Source organism: Strigops habroptila, chromosome 1 (assembly GCF_004027225.2).
Source record: "Strigops habroptila isolate Jane chromosome 1, bStrHab1.2.pri, whole genome shotgun sequence".
In the NCBI taxonomy this organism is placed as follows: domain Eukaryota; kingdom Metazoa; phylum Chordata; class Aves; order Psittaciformes; family Psittacidae; genus Strigops; species Strigops habroptila.
This window is the reverse complement of record NC_044277.2, coordinates 118,883,885-118,900,069: the sequence shown is the minus strand read 5'-3', so window position 1 is coordinate 118,900,069 and position 16,185 is coordinate 118,883,885.

The window sequence follows — 16,185 nt, the reverse complement described above, 5'->3', positions numbered from 1 at the left end:
CAATTTCGGATCGCCGCCTTCTCCCTTCCCCGATTACAACCATAAAGGCAGAGAAGGAAGCAGTTCTTTCTGTGAAGTGGAATTGACGGTACCCGTCACCGGCTGCAGTGCTTCCCGGTGTTAAAGCCAGCCACCGCTGCGCTAGCAAACTGACATCGGGAGAAAGAGTTCCCTTTTGTGTAGAAGCCAAAGGAGAGTGCCGGGCATTTGCAGATCAACAGATGCCTGGACCTAAGAAAAAGGTCTCTGACTTAAGTCGGGGGCAGCAAAGCGTTTTGTTAAGTCCTGGTTTTTCTTCCTTTTGTCTTTTTTTTTTTTTTTTTTTTTTTAAATATTCCTTTTTTTGTGTGTGTGTGTGTGTGTGAAAGGTTTCTCCTCCCCCAAGGGCTGATGAGCACCTCTGTGACTGAGTGGGAAAGTGAATGTGCAGTATTAGTGGCATTTCTCCCGAGAAAATATTAAGGAACTTGTCCTGCCTACAGATGTATAAGGTACACAAAGAGCTGTTTAAATAAACAAACAGAATTGATTCCTAGATCATACTTCTGTATTCAGGAGCAATGGACGCCAATCAAACGCGGGTGACATTTGCCTGTCAATACAGGGATGATGGCTAGAAAGAGTGTGACTTATTACAGCAAGGCAAGAATCAGAAATGAGCAACAGTGGCAAATAGGACAACAACCAGATAATGGCATCTCCAGCGATGATCAGAGGGCTGTGATCTTGTCTTGGGTTTTATTAGCACGAATCCCCTCTCCCCTCACCCGTTCCCTTTTCTTCCTTTTCTACTCCGCAACACAATAAGCTCAAACAAGCAGGCGGCGGGAAACAAAGATTCATTGATTCTTCCTTTTCAGCAGAAATGTCAGCAGCTCCTTTTGCTCTTTCCTGGGAGACTCAGAGGCAGCGAGTGTGTCCACGCTGTGTAGAGATGGGCCAGCCCAGCTCCTTATCTCCCGATAAAGCTTCCATTTCCCACACTTGTAAATATCCCTCCCTCCCCCCCCCTTTTTTTTTCTTCTTTTTTCTTTCTCTCCTCCAATGCTCTGTCTTTCAAAAATTCTTTATCTGGCACTGACACAAGCTAGCCAGTTCCCGCAGCTAAGGGCTTCCCCTAAAGACCCAGGAAGGCAGTTGAACACACTTTGAGGATTATGCTCATATCTTACTGCTCTCCTCACCCCATAGGAAAGGGCTTTCAGTGCTGATCTTTCATCTGGGCAGGAACAAAAGAAAAGTTGTGGTAAGAGTGATGGGTCCATCTCAGCCTGTAGCTGGGCCCTTGAGGCATTGTATTTAGTTATCCCTAACTCAGGCGGTTTTCATGACACTGAGATGTGCGTAAACTTCCATTGCAACAGCCATGTTAGACATTGGGAAAAATTTCTTGCCCTCAAATAGGCACAAAACTTCTCATGGCCTTTTAAGCCATAGTGATGCTGGGTGACTTACTGGCACCAAGCACGCACTCAGTTTCTTACTCCAGCTATGACAAGCCTGATTTTTAAAGTGAAGTCCTACCATACCAACCACATTTACCTTCTCAATAGACTTATAGTTTTACCTTCATGCAATATTGCCAAGAGTGTTCACTCACACTAAACTCTTGCAGACTTTCTGCAAGAGAAGACAGCCACAAAAATCACAGCCTGAGTAAGCAGAATAGAGAGAACGGGGAAAGTACTGGTGCTGGGTTTGTCAATGGACCTTGTCTGTTAGCTGGGAACACAGCCTGGGACCTTGAATGCCAGACCTGTGTTTTAGTTACCTTTAGTTTAGATTATCCTTAGTTTCTAAGGAAAAAAAATGTATTGTCCAAGGAAACTAAGAATGGGAAACTGAAGGGCTTGGAAGTTTTTCACTGGAGGTGTCAGTATTCTGGAGCAAAGTTAAAGGAAATGTAGAAACCTCTTTTTACCATGGGACCTTCGTTTTCCTGAAGTGGTATGTCAGAGCATTGATTCGCTGTAATTAAGGCTTGGGTAGCTTTTATGCTATAATATAATCTCCTATCCATGCTAAAGGCTAACAGTTGAGCTTGACAGTCTATTCTTAATATCATAATTGTTCCTACACGAGCTGCTGCTGGTCTTAACGTGTTAAATTTCTTTGTATTTTTGGAGCTCTCTTGCAGGCTTCCTCCAGCCTTTCAGCCTGTTTGCTTCCCTTCCTGTCCTCTGGGCCTTTACACATTCAGACCCGCAGCTGGTGTTCAAGCTGTATCCCCTGCAGCTTCTGCTCTTTGAAACAGCCTTCTCACAGCTCTTGTCCTTACTGACTAATTAGTTAATGTTCATACCGAGCCTTAGAGATGTACAGCATAACATGCATGTCCATTTTACACATGTGCCGTTGCCTCAGCACTAAGATAGGGTAAACATGGAGAAAATGGTGTAAGAACATATCCACTGGCACAAAGGGGAGCACGTTCTGCAGTTGCCAGGCACAAAATGGCTCCTTACGCCTTCAGTGCTAAATCCAAAGGGTTAACCCAGGAAAAAATACCATGTGAGAAAGGGCAGCCCTTTACCAGCTACAGTGAGCAGGAGTAACGTGGAAAAAGGCATATGCCGAACAAAGGAGTGTTCGAATGCTGTGCCAAGTTCCATACTGCTTCTGCTCACTCCTATCTGCATCTGTTTTGCTCTTCCTTATATTTTAAGTCTTTTTTATTATTATTTTAGAGAAACGTTTTGAATTCCAGTCAACTCAAAAATTAAGGCTTTGCTACACTGTACCTTTATAAACACTGGTTTAATTATGTGTGCCAAGGTTAGCATTTCAACCTGGATACCAGGGGTAGAGTCAAGGAAAAACAGGCGCTCACTCCAATAGGTAAGCGGGTTCAATGCTGCAAAATAAAATTTATCATAAAAGGAGGAAAAATATTCATATACAGTGTAGATGGCTCAAAGGTACCATGGTGGTGACACCTTTGCTGCTATCCTAAACCATTCCTGTTTCGGTTCTGTTCACTCAGTTTGCTAAAATCTCAGGGCTGGCACATGTGTCATGTAGTAGGTGCTGGACAGGGACACATCCTGCACCAGTTTGGGTAGAAGCTGGTACAGGCAGTGTTAACTAAGCTCTCCCAGAAATTTGCTTTGGTCAGCATGACTGAAGACCATCTGTGTTTATAGTGGTGCAAGTTACCCATTGGATTATTTAATGAAATTAAGACTTTTATGCTCATGGAAGGAAAATCAGCTTCAATGTACAAGAGAAAAAAAATTGCTTTGCTGTTTTTTTGAAGCTTTTACCTGTCCTTTGGAATGTAGGAAGCCCTTCTGCATGGTATTCTCTGCTATTCAAGGATTTAAACCATCTTTGTGTTTGCATACAATTGGAAATAGTCTAGATTAAGTTTTGTTAATAATGCCCTTTGAAGATCAGCCTCTGAATGTGAAGGCAAACAGGAAAATGATCCAAAGAAAATGATTCCAGCCTTGAAAGGGTTACAACCACTTTTCAAATCCGAATAAGAGGGGAATTCAGAGAGGGCTGTCACTAAAGTGACAGGGCTCAACAAGGAGAATTTGCAAATAAATTCCACGTAACTCTTCCTTTTTAGTTTTTAATCTGAAAAATCAGCCGCACATGACTAGTTACTGGGTGGGGTGTCAATTAAAATGGAAACATTGGTACCCAAGTCATGTATATCATGTTTTGACTGGTAAACTACAGCAGATACAGAAACACACCTGAGTGTGTAAAAATAAGTCTTAAACACATAGGGAGCTAAAGATTACACATTCAACTGAGCAACTTTAAGGATATAAAATAATCATACATGCCACTTTATAATTGCCAACATAAATAGCAGTAATTAACCATAAAAGATACTCATAATTGCAAGTGACCTTGTTTATTCCAAAGATTAAACCATTAGTTGCAAGCATAAAAGATTGTTCTTGCAGGTTTCTCCTTTCCCATGTGCCTGCAAGCCTGCTTCTCTCTTTGTGTTTTTTTGACAGTGATGTTCGTACTTCTCCAACCCTGGTGGTGCCTGACCACTTGATTGCTCTTGCACTGGTGATGGTATAGAACTGCAAAGAGCTGTACCTAGCATCAGCTTCACAGTCTCTGGGTAAAGCTGCACCCACTGAGATCCTTTTTATTTGTCACCCCTTCCAAGTGGCAGGCCCATGCTTTCCTTTTCAGGAGGAGCTGTGAGTTGGACAGTTTCTAGTGAGGCCACCAAGAGCCATGGTGCTATGGAGGTGCGATTGAGCAAAGCTTGCATCAACCAGTAAACAACTCCTCCAGCTTCCATTTGCCAATAACTGCACTGCATTTCAGGAACTGGGTTTCAAACAATGAGGTTTTCTACACTGCACTTCCACCTGCTTTCTTCACAGGACCCTGGACACCCTGAGCCCCCAGACACCAAGGTAGTGTCTGCTTGCAGCAGGGTCCAGCTCACAGTCTAGGTCAGCTGTACTTGCTGACAACACCCTTTTCCACTACACACCACACCTTTGCCTTTCTGTAGGATGGACACTTTAACTTGTCACCCTTTTTTGCTGTAGAAGTCTTGGCTTCTGCATCTGCCTATGTAACCACATCAGTGGTTGTGATATTTTTCATGTAGGCTTTCTGCTTGACCCCCCTTAACTCCCTTCTGATCAAAATCCATAGCAGATAACCTGTCATAAGCAGGCACACAGAAGAACTCACAATGTTCATTAATAACCCTCAAAATACAGAGATATTCTCATAAGTGCTATTAAATCAAGGAGTATTGCTAATAGTGAAGGCTACAGTGTCTGCATGCTTATGAAGATGTAAATAGTAAATACAAAGGGGTGGAAGATAAATGCCTCTAACATGGGAGTAAGATTAAACAGCCACTTTGTCCCTGCTTAAAACTATACCACTAAGCAAAGACATAAATCATGTTGCACTTCTATTAAAAATTATGTCAGTTGTTAGAGCCAATCAGGAGGAGATTTCCAGGTGATTTGCCCATGAGTACGATTTTGGTTACTTTTGAAATGGTTATTATACTGCCAATGATATTAAAAAGAGATGTTAGGGGGAAAAAAGCAAGAGCAGAGACAAGCTTTTCTAAACTGTCATCTGCGATTTACCCTTCCTCCTCCAAACCTGAAGAACTCTCTTTCCATTGTTCTACCAAGCCAGCAATCTTCTGGTGTTTCATACTGGAGTCCTTTATATTCATCAGGAGGTTGATGGATGGGCAACAAGAATGGATAGCTGGGAGTGGAAAACTCAAAATTAAAATCCCCAGAGTGGCAAGATGCCCAAGAGATTTATTTTTTCTTCAGTCATCCCCTCAACTGATTTTCTTTTTGTGCCTGATTATAGATTCCTGGAGTAGTTAATGGTGTAATTTACTTTTCAAATTGCAATTATTTCTGATCATTCATTTTTCTTCTGATCTGTTTCATTAGTTAAAGCGGGAGACACTTTGATCCCAAACAATCTTCTTTACAACAAAATGGCATATAGTGGACTTTGGTGTGATCCTGCAGAATGCTGAGCCTTTGATTATTATGGAAGGCAACTGTGCTCAGAATTCTGTGAAATTTGGCTGTGCATCATTAAAAATCCCATGTTGCCATATTGATCTGTAGGCCTGATCCATCACAGACTCTGAATTGCTCTACCGAGGTAAGTTGTAAACTGAGAAGTTAACTAATGCATGTGAGATCTGCTGTTTGCATCACATTCGGTGCGTTGCAAAGCACAGGGACATACAGGGAGTGCTCTTACGCCCAGAAGGGACTGATTGTGCTGCACAATGAAGAAGGGACTGGGACATTTCCTCATGGCATTGTAGAGATACGAGCCATGCAGAGGAACCATCGTGTATGTTTCCCAGCACAATGCATTGCCAATGCCATTCTTAATAGGCTACCCTGTACTGGATGTAACTTTGGGTTTGGTATTTGTGAATTTAACTTGCATTTGTGAATTCAGCAACAACAACAACAACAACAACAAAAAAAAAGGATGTAGGTTGGAGAGAAAAATCAAAGTATTTACCATCTTCTGAGACATGCATGTGTTCTTAAGCAATACATACATTTTCAGCTAGACAGTTGGTATTCTTTCTATACAGCAATAAAACTCTAGTATGCAAAATTGCTGCACAAATCCAAAAAGCATCGGAGGAGAAGAGGAACGTGACTGGCTGGGGATCATGTCTGCCATCTGGGGACTGAGATTTTCTACCCTCCAGGAAGACAAAATCTCAACTGTAATTTTCCTGTCATGTAGTGAGACATTACACATACGTTTATAATATGCAGAGGCATACACATGCATGTGTATGCACACAAATATAAAACAGAAATGTGGATGGTTTTGTGGAATCAGAACAAAACACTAAAACCTGTGTTTATTGCAATTCAATAACCTGCTATTTTATCACAGAATCATAGAATATCTTGAGTTGTAAGGGACCCATAAGGACCATCGAGTCCAACTCCCTGCTCCTCACAGAACTACCTAAAACTCATTTTGTGCATAATACCTATATACACATACATACACATACATACATATATAAACATATTTAGTATTTTATTGTTTAATTGTAATCCAAAAGAGCAGGATAATATACACAATATTCCACGAAAATATTCTCATCACTAGCATGCACATGGAGTTACTCTACTGAGTTAATTGATAGAGTGCCAAATGCTGTTTGCACTTTACACATCAGTGACTTCATTGGCCTGGAAGGAGCCCTCGCTCCTGTGTTACTATGCAGTGAAGCACATTGGACTTATACTAGAGTTTCACTGCTATTTGTGAGAATGGATTTTAGCCTGGAATCTTCTGTTTAATTAACTTTAAATCGCTAATGTCAGTCTTTAAATATCTAAAAGAGGCAAGAATCTTTTATTGAATTTAATACCTGTGAGAGAGAATGAAATGGGAAGAATTTGCACTGAGTATCCTAATAAATGCAACTTCTCCCTGCAATACTTGGAGGAATAAAAAGAAAATACCGGAGGAGAGGGCAGGGCCTCTGAGCAGATTGAGACAATGTGACCGGGAGACTGCTGTGGACATAGGTTACAAAGGGAACATCATTTCTGGAGAGCAGCATTTCTAGCCATAATGTTGCAGTGATACTGTGTTGAAATAAACATATTCAGGCGTTTCATTTTGAATCAGGCACAACTCAGCGCAGAGAGTGTGTCTGCAGGAGGAATCTTTGTACTTCGACGCACGGAACGGTGCTGCAGTGAAGGTGAACGGTGGAAACCTCAAGGCAGCTTTGACTGAATTCTTCCTCCAGACAACTTGTCTGGTAACTGTGCCTCCAACATTTGTCTCACACCAGGTAGGGATATTAGTGACTTAAGGCACAAACTAATTTGCTGCCAGATTTGTCATTCAGGTTCCTTTATTCAGAAAGTATGGCAAGCGGAAAGCAATATGCTGTTGTGCTGCCAAGCATGGATGTCATGGGATCCAGCCATCAGACAGCCCGAGCCTAAAGGCTCGAGAGTCAGACTGAAGAGTCAGAGTGAGTTCCCTCTTTATGTATTTAATCATCTCCTTAGGGATTATATCCCAGATTTATTTATTCATTTATTTATTTACACTGGGCAGGCATCAATTCAGCATTTAACATACATATTTTAAAAGGTTTCCATTCTTATTTGTGTCATTATCACATTTCCTTACTCCATCTATTACACCTTTCTTCATTTTAAAGTGCTAATAAGTAGCTAGTCTAGTATATATACTACATATAGAGATACAGCTTAATATATCCTCGCCAGGTAAAGAGGAGTGGGATGAGGGGTCTATCTCAGTGATAGCATCACATCTGGGCTTCCCTCCCTCTTACTATGCTCAGTGGACAGGTAAAAATACAGTTGTTTTATTCTATTTTCCAATGAAAATAAGCTGGCTCACCGCTGTGATTCAGTGTGTCACGTTAGAATAGCCTCCTTCATCTGCCCAACTTCCTCCATCTGTGCAACTTCAGACGAGTGGCACAAAGGGTAGACTGAGCTGCCTGTGCTATTTCCTTTGCAGGGTTCTCTTTCATTTGTACAGAGAAGAGGTCTCAGTGCAGAGGATGCTGCTGCCAAGAGGACTGCGAGGGGATGGCAAATGCAAAACCATCCCCAGCACTCCAGTCATTCAGAGAATTCACTTGCTTCCACTCTGGACAATCAGTCCTGCTGGGTTCCTGTTTATACAGGTGTTACTGCCAGTTTTCCAGTCTCCTCGTGAGAACACTTTGATTGCTGTGGGCCCACAGGCACTATCCTGGAGTCAGGTCTTTATTCCCTACACATTATTCTCCTTGCGCTGGTTTATCTTCAACTGTATAAAACCATAAACGAACTAATCTCCACTTGCTTCAGGTAGAGGCTGTAGAACAGTGAAAAATACAGACAGAAGCTGATTTTTGTCACCCTGCAGACAGAGCAACAGGGAGAGAAGAAAAAGCATTTGTCATGCAGTGGCCACTCGCCACCAGGTGGGTGATGGCCATTTTCAGGTAAGCTAGATGCTGCAGTTGAGGTTCTTGATTCTGCAAAAAGACGTGTGTTTGCCTAGCTCCACATGAGAACTGTGGGAAGTGGAATAGCAAAAGTCTGTGGCTGATCTTGCTGAATGGGACAGATGGAAACCCTTGCCAAAAATAGCTTTGCTAGAAGTAGAACACATGGTAAATTGCATTAATTTTAATAATTGCTTTTTATGCTTTGATAAAAACTGGCAAAGACCTAAAGGATCCTCTACCCAAGATAATTAGCATAGCTCTCCTTGACTGCTCCCCTTTACAGAGAATGCTGCTTTGAGGCTCTTACAGCTCACAAAATTGAGAAGGATGAGGCTGCCCACTTGTGCTGGGAAAGCAGAGTGCTTGGGTGTATGTGGAACCCAGAGACAAAACACCTTTCCTGCTGGTAACATCAAGCAGCTTGAGGACAGTAAAGCAGCCCTGGCGTTGGTCTACAAGGGGCATGCTTGCCTGCAGCCTAGCAACACCCAGGGTCTGTCTGGCCAAAGGATCTCGCACAGGCTTACTCTGAAGGGGAGCAGATCCCAAGTCTTTGGGGGAAAAAAAAAAAAAGAAGTATTTTTCCAAAAGGAAAGGCATATTTTAAGATTTTCTTTTACTTCCCCCAACCCCCCCCAGCAGCAGATACACAATTTCCTGGCTGCTGCAGGAGAAGGGAACAGGCAGCTCCTTGGCCCACTGCAAAGGGGATTTCTGCCTACCACGGTGCCAAGTACCACTGCTGCTTTGCCATGTGAAAAGGGATAATGGGAAGTGCATGCCTGAGCTGGGCTAAAGGGCACTGTAGCTGGTAAAACACGCTGTGTGTTCATTACCGCTTCTTCCAACAATCTCTAGTCAGGAATTAGGGATCCTTGACTTGGAAAGGAATCCTCATATCAAAGCGAACTCCCCCAGCAATGGTGCTGGGTGCAGTGTCAGGCAGCACCAGCACTTTGTTTACTCCTGCCATCTCACTGCATAACTAATATGGTTTAGTGTTCTGCCCAACTACAGCTAAATCAGAACACAGCACTGCGGCTGCTGGCAGTGTCCAGGCAAGGGGCTGTGCCAGTGACACAAAATTGGTTTCTAACTGATGTAGTTAATTCAGGGCATCTGTTGTTCAACAGGGTCTAAAATGATGTTTAATTACCTGGGGGACTTGAGGGAAGCCAGCAATGCCTGCATTTCTTTCCAGTTCTCAGGAATACACAATGTGCTTCCTACTCATGGTGCTACATATTTTTATGTGAATGAAATGTATTCTCTTTTACAGCTAAGAATTATGCCTGTCAGTCCACATCAGAGTCAGTCTGGGATGCAGTCACAAATCTGTCAGAGTCAGGTAGGCAAGAGGCCATTGTTCAGGAGTGGTATTTGTCCCTGTTAGATTAAAGAAACTCACTGGAACTGCAGTCTTGTGCCCAAAAAAGCGCTGTGTGACTGCAGCTGAATGGGGTTGATTTTCTTCTTCCTGCCAGGGCCAACCTTGGGCAAACAGGATTTGTGCCACATAGGAGCAGCCTGGGAATCTCAGAGTGTGTGGTAGAAATGTTTAAATATAGAAATATAAATGTGTCTGCACGCAACTAATGCCCCAAAAGGACACCTGAGCTAAACACTGTTGATTTGTGAGCGTGATTTGGATGCACTCAATACTGATTGTTCAAAGTGCCTGGGCAGACAGACTGAAAAAATCCTGCTAATTGAGGTCTTCTCCAGACACAGGGATTACAGAAGTGAGCAAACTCTTCCCTGAACGAGGGGCCTGCTCCCTCAAGCTTGCCATGATTTGTTTTTTTCCTTCCCAAGCCAGAACTGAAGCACACAGGCAGGAGCTCAGCAGGGCTGGGGGTATGCTCTCACCCAGGGAGGAGGCAGCTGCCAGTCGCAGGTCCATGTGGCACCTGAGGATCTGGTCCTCCAGCATGCCTGTGCAGGTGTGGATTATGCTACTGGTGCTATTTGTATTCAGTAATTTTTTAAAGCTCAGTGATTTAGATTGACAAATGTATTCTGATTTCCTAATATGTTTTCTTCACATCTTTGCTGTGTTTTTCCATAAGAATTATTCTGTTCAGCAGCTCAGGAAAAACTAATCAACAGCTAGAAGGTACAGTCTACTTCAGATTTTCACACAGAATTACAATGCCTCTTTTTTTTTTCTTGTCTTATTTTTTTCTCGTCTTATTTTTTTCTCCCTCTGAAGAATGTATTTGTCTCTGTGTTTTCCCCACTGGCACTATCTTGTGTCTCTGTGTTTAACTTGATATGCCCGTACCCCTCGTGTTTTTGTTGATGTGTTTCTCTGAGGTGTACCAGGTCTATCTACCATACTGGTGTTACTTCTGCTCCCACTTTTTTTCCTACAGCTGCACTGTTGCTTAACAGCCTCTTGACAGAGCACCTCAAAGGCTCTTGATGTTTGTATTGCTGCAAGCGCATAGCAAAGCCCTCTTCAAACACAACCATTATCTGAGAAACACCGCGAGAGCAGCAAAGAACTAGGGAGAAGTGGACATACTTGAAAAAGCACTGCCAAAGGGATGAGATATTCTGGAGCTGCCAGCTTGAAACATTTGACTGCATCACAGGCAGCAGATGAGGACAAATTTCTGACTTTTCTGCAAACCTGTGGGTTTTCACTGTAACTGAAGATGAATGTTTCAGTGTGTCAGGAGATGAGAAATCTTAGAAACACCAACAGAATACCAAAAACGCTGCAAGGAAATGGAGCTGATTCAGTTTCTTGCTTTACTTAGTAATCAAAGAAGTTGCTTTTGATAGCTTGCTAGTGAAACAGGCTTTGTCATTTTTCTCCCAGAAATTAGCAGCTTTATTTGCATTACTGTGAAGATGCCAAAACCATGCAGGTGGTGGGATGACTACACAAACTGCATTTTAGGACTGATGGGGGTGCCCAAGCCCCCAGCTGCAGCACCTACTGATCACAGCCACCAGCTTGTGCTGGTAGGCCCCATAAATGCAGAAACCCAGCTTGGCACTGGTAGGATTTCTGAGAAGTGCCCATGGGAATGCTGTTCTATCTATACTGGTGGAGTTGAGGAGGTTTACGTGATGGCAGACAAGCCATTCTGCAGCGGGTAATTAAAAGGATTAGATATTGGTATGGAAGAGTCTGTATGATGAGTGAGCTTTGCTATCTGGGAGCTATTTCCAGCATGACAGATACAAAGTTATCTGAGCATGCTAGGCAGAAATTTCCTTTTTTTAATCCATCATTGAGAGGTTTTTTGTCCTGATATTATGAACAGACTAGATTATTTTTAGAGATGGTGCCTGAATTTCTCTTCAGAGCCAGGTTTCTGAACTCTACAGATGGCCAAATTTGCCCTTCAAGCTCAGGGTGAATGTAGGCTTTCTGTTTAGGAGGGGAGATCCTGAAACAGAGCACCGCTCCACTTTGAACCCTCTTCAAAGATTCACAGTCATCCAAGTCTTGTGGTCAGCTCCAAAGGGGAACAGGGGGAAGATGAGACACCAAGACATGCCACGCAGAAGGCTCTCTGCTCATTGCTAGGGCTTGGCTACAGAAGGAAGGAAAGCCTGCTTATTACCAGTATAAAAAAGTTATTAGGAACTTCTTCTGAACCTGAGTACTGACACTTCAGTGCTCAACAGCCATGAGAGGACAAAGATTCTCCATATGTGATGCTCATAATGCATTCATAGGCTAAGAAAATTGGGCCTACATGCTGAGAAAGTTGGGGCTGTTCAGCCTGGAGAAGAGAAGCTGCGTGGAGACCTCATAGCAGACTTCCAGTATCTGAAGGAGGCCTACAAGGATGCTGGGGAGGGACTCTTCATCGGGGACTGTAGTGATAAGACAAGGGGGAATGGGTTTAAACTTAAACTGGGGAAGTTCAGGTTAGATATAAGGAATAAGTTCTTCACTGTGAGGGTGGTGAGGCACTGGCACAGGTTGCCCAGAGAAGTGGTAAATGCTCCATCCCTGGCAGTGTTCAAGGCCAGGTTGGACAGAGCCTTGGGTGACATGGTCTAGGGTGAGGCATCCCTGCCCATGGCAGGGGGCTTGGAACTAGATAATCTTAAGGTCCTTTCCAACCCAAACCATTCTATCCTATAACGCATTTGCCCATATTTTCCCAAACTTCTATAGAATGATCAAGCTGCAGAGAATTAAATAAATCCAGATTCAAAACTTCCTTGCTCAAATGCTCTAATTGTGCTGCTCTGAGCTCTGTTCCTTGGTTTATGCACTAATCTCTGTGCCAGATCTGCTCTGCAGAAGTACTCATATTCTTTTTAAATTGCACCGGATCACCACAGCCCATCTCATTCACTGTGTGCCCCTGACTGGTGACCCTAAAATGTAACCGTGGTTCACATGCGAGTTTACTTACAGCATGTTTGTATTTTCTATAGCCCACCTGAATGCACAGAAGGGGAAGTCACTTCACGGCCTGCCTGAAGGGGAATTGCGATCGATGGAAACAAGAATACAAGACGCGTACCAGCATACGAAATGTCAGATTAAAGCATTTCACACCACTCAGAAGCAGTTTAGCGTACTTTGTTCAGAAGGAAAGTTCACAAGAACTCCACCAGCTCTCCGGTGAACCTGCCTTATTCGAAATGGCGAGGGACACGCTCTGTGAAATAGCAGCAGAGGATTCCCACTGTGGTGCCATTAGCCCTTTTCAGACAGCCATGTAAGAGGCCTGGCTTTCGGTAATGTGGAAATGCTTCTTTTTGCTACAGACCCTGGGTACTGAGGAGATTTATTTCCAGAAGCCCTCAGCCCCCAAGCACTGCAGCAGGGTGAGTGGTGAGGGGTGCCAGCAGGCAGGACACCCCCTGGTGCAGGCTGCATGGCTGAACCTGCACAGGGCACCAGGCTCCCTGTCCTGGCCTGAAGGTTTATCCTCTTCAGGATGTGTTGTAACTCCTACCCAGGGGAATTTGCCTTCATCCACTCCCTTGAGAAGTTTGACCCTTTGCCCTCTGTTTCCTACACCCTTTCTTTTGGGACTGCTACCACCTGACTCCCAGAAGCCAGGCTGAAATCAGCCACTGCTCCAGGGCTCTCAGCAGCATGGTGAGTGCAGCCTGGAAGGCAGCTGAGCCTCCTCTGCTGAAACAGAAAACATTGACTGAACGAGAATTATTCCAAATGCAAGTTTTATCTCCAGTCCTGGTAGGAAATGCCTGCCATAGCACCAATAAGCCATAAGCCGGAGAACAGGCCCAAGTGACAAAGGACATCCATCTTTCCTTTTAAAGGGTGAATAAAAGGAAAAAGACATTAAATAAAGACAATGTGGAAAAATGGCTGATTTAAGAAGCATAATAGATGTGTGATCTTCTTAATAATCCCACAGAAACTGATTATCTCAGTTTACAACTAGTTTAAGGCAAAACTCGAAAAAATGACAAGGCTGAGCGGTCATAACCATCACTTTAGAGGGGGATTATTCGTATTATATTACAGGAAGCAGTGAATTACTAAAAAGCCTTCTTCACGTTTGCATTGCTTCAATTACTCCCAATTACTGTCATTCACTTGTGTTTGTGTCTTGCCGCTGTGTTTGCATGGGCAGCCTCCCTTTGTGGGGCAGCACCACAGCCCTGGGCAGTACTGCTTATGTGCCATCAGACCCCAGCTCGCTGCTGCTGCCCTGGGCTGCTACTTTTTTGAGCAGGGCTTATCTGGGCCACAGGACAGGCTTTGCATAGGTGGGGATGCATGAAGAGGGGTCGCTCCCATCTCCTCTCACCACCTCCACCTGCTGCATCCAGCCTCTCCTTTGTTTGCCCTCAGACTGATTACAGCTGTGTCCTTCTGCAGAGTTGACCCATGCAGGTCAACTGGTCAAGTGTAGGGACACTGAAGCCTCTGTTATGTGTGCTTGTGCTTAATCCTGGCCAGAAATGAATTGTCTGCCCCAGGCAAGCTTCTGTGTTTGTGAGAAGGTGCCAGCAGCTCCCTTGGCTCAGGGTGGGCTCCCCTGCTGCAGATGGCTAATTATCTCCTCTTGTCACAGCCTTTTCTTCCCCTTCCCCTGTTGCTGGTGTGAGGAACTCCTATTAACCTGGCTGATTTCAAGACCATCAAAAAATTGTCTTGAGACTCACCCAATTATTCACTCTATTATACCCCTTCCAGCATCCAAAAGCCATGGCAAAGGGGGAATGAGTAGTTGGAGGACTGAGCCCAGCTTTCCTTAGTGATCGTTACAACTTGCCTCCCCAAAGACTGGAGCTCACAGGGGTGTGAAGCCTTTTATATCTTGTGATACGCCACAAATGGCTCCTGCCACCAAGTCCTCTGGCCTGCTGAGCCAAGCCCAAGTACCTGTGGCCTGGTGATGGTGCTGGTCCTGGCTGCTCACTGGCCTTTGCAGCCCTCCTGCTGCAGCAAAAGGCTCACCCACTTGCAGATGTGGCCCCATGTCCATTGCTGGGTGCCTGTATCTCCTTCCCATCAGCATGTGGATGGGTGATAACCTCCAGCAGTGCTGGTGACACCCTGGTATTCGACTAGGCACAGCACCTCAGAAACAAGAGTAATACACCATGTAACTGCAAATAACGACACTGGAAATCATAGAATGGCTTGGGACCATTAAGGACCTTAAGATCATCTGGTTCCAACTCCCCTGCCATAGGCATGGACACCTCACATTAGACCATGTCACCCAAGGCTCTGTCCAACCTGGCCTTGAACACTGCCAGGGATGGGGCAGCCAATGGCACCTTCCTGCTGGTTAAATTGATTTCTCCCATGCATTTATTGAAGGCAGGAGATACTGTCTCCTGTCAGTGAAACCACTGCGCAGACTGGGTGGTCTTGTGTTAACCTCATGAATATTAGCTCAAAAAGGATGAAATCCCATTGGATGCAGGCATTGTCTGCCTCTCAGTGCCTGGTTGTTCCTGGGGACTGAAATCAACCCTCCTGCAAACCCTGGCATGGCAGGCAATCCTCCTGCCTCAGGACTGAGCGCCAGCTCTCACCAGTGCCATTTCCTGGGGCACTTTACCTGTCACTTGCAGTTTTCAGCTCTGATTTGCCCTGTTGAAGTCCTGCAAGGAGCACCAAGGCTCACCTCTGGCTTTGGCTCAATGCAGGGGGTGGCTGAGGGGCAACATGCCTTAGGGACACCCCTCCAAAACCAATGTGCATGCACCACTGACCATCACCATGCAGCATAGATGAGCTCTTGCCCCACCTGTGCTGTTTGGAGAGGAGCTGGGTGCAGTGGTGCTCACCTCCTAATATATGTTTTTGCAGGATTTGTCTTTTAGCTTCATTTCCCAAGAGGATTTGTGAGCTTCACGAGCACCTGATGAGTCTCTTGCCTCCAATCCCTATCCCAAACCAAACCTTTCTCCCTCTACCTGTCACCCCAGAAATCCTTACCACCTAATAAGCTTTTCCCTACCTCTAACCCCCTACACCTGCAGCACTATCCCACTCTCACTTTCCTCAGGGTCTCTCAGTCACCCTTTTGCCTTGAAAACTCTCAGGCTGCTGCATGAAAAGGTGGGAGAGCCAGGCTGGGGAGAGCCAGGCTGGGGTTTTGGGAAGCACTCGGTTTCCAGTGACACCTCATAGGTATTCAGGCTGCCCTCCTCCTTGCTGACGGGCCTTGTCTACAGAGTTTTCCTGCATAAAAAACTGCACATGTCAGAGA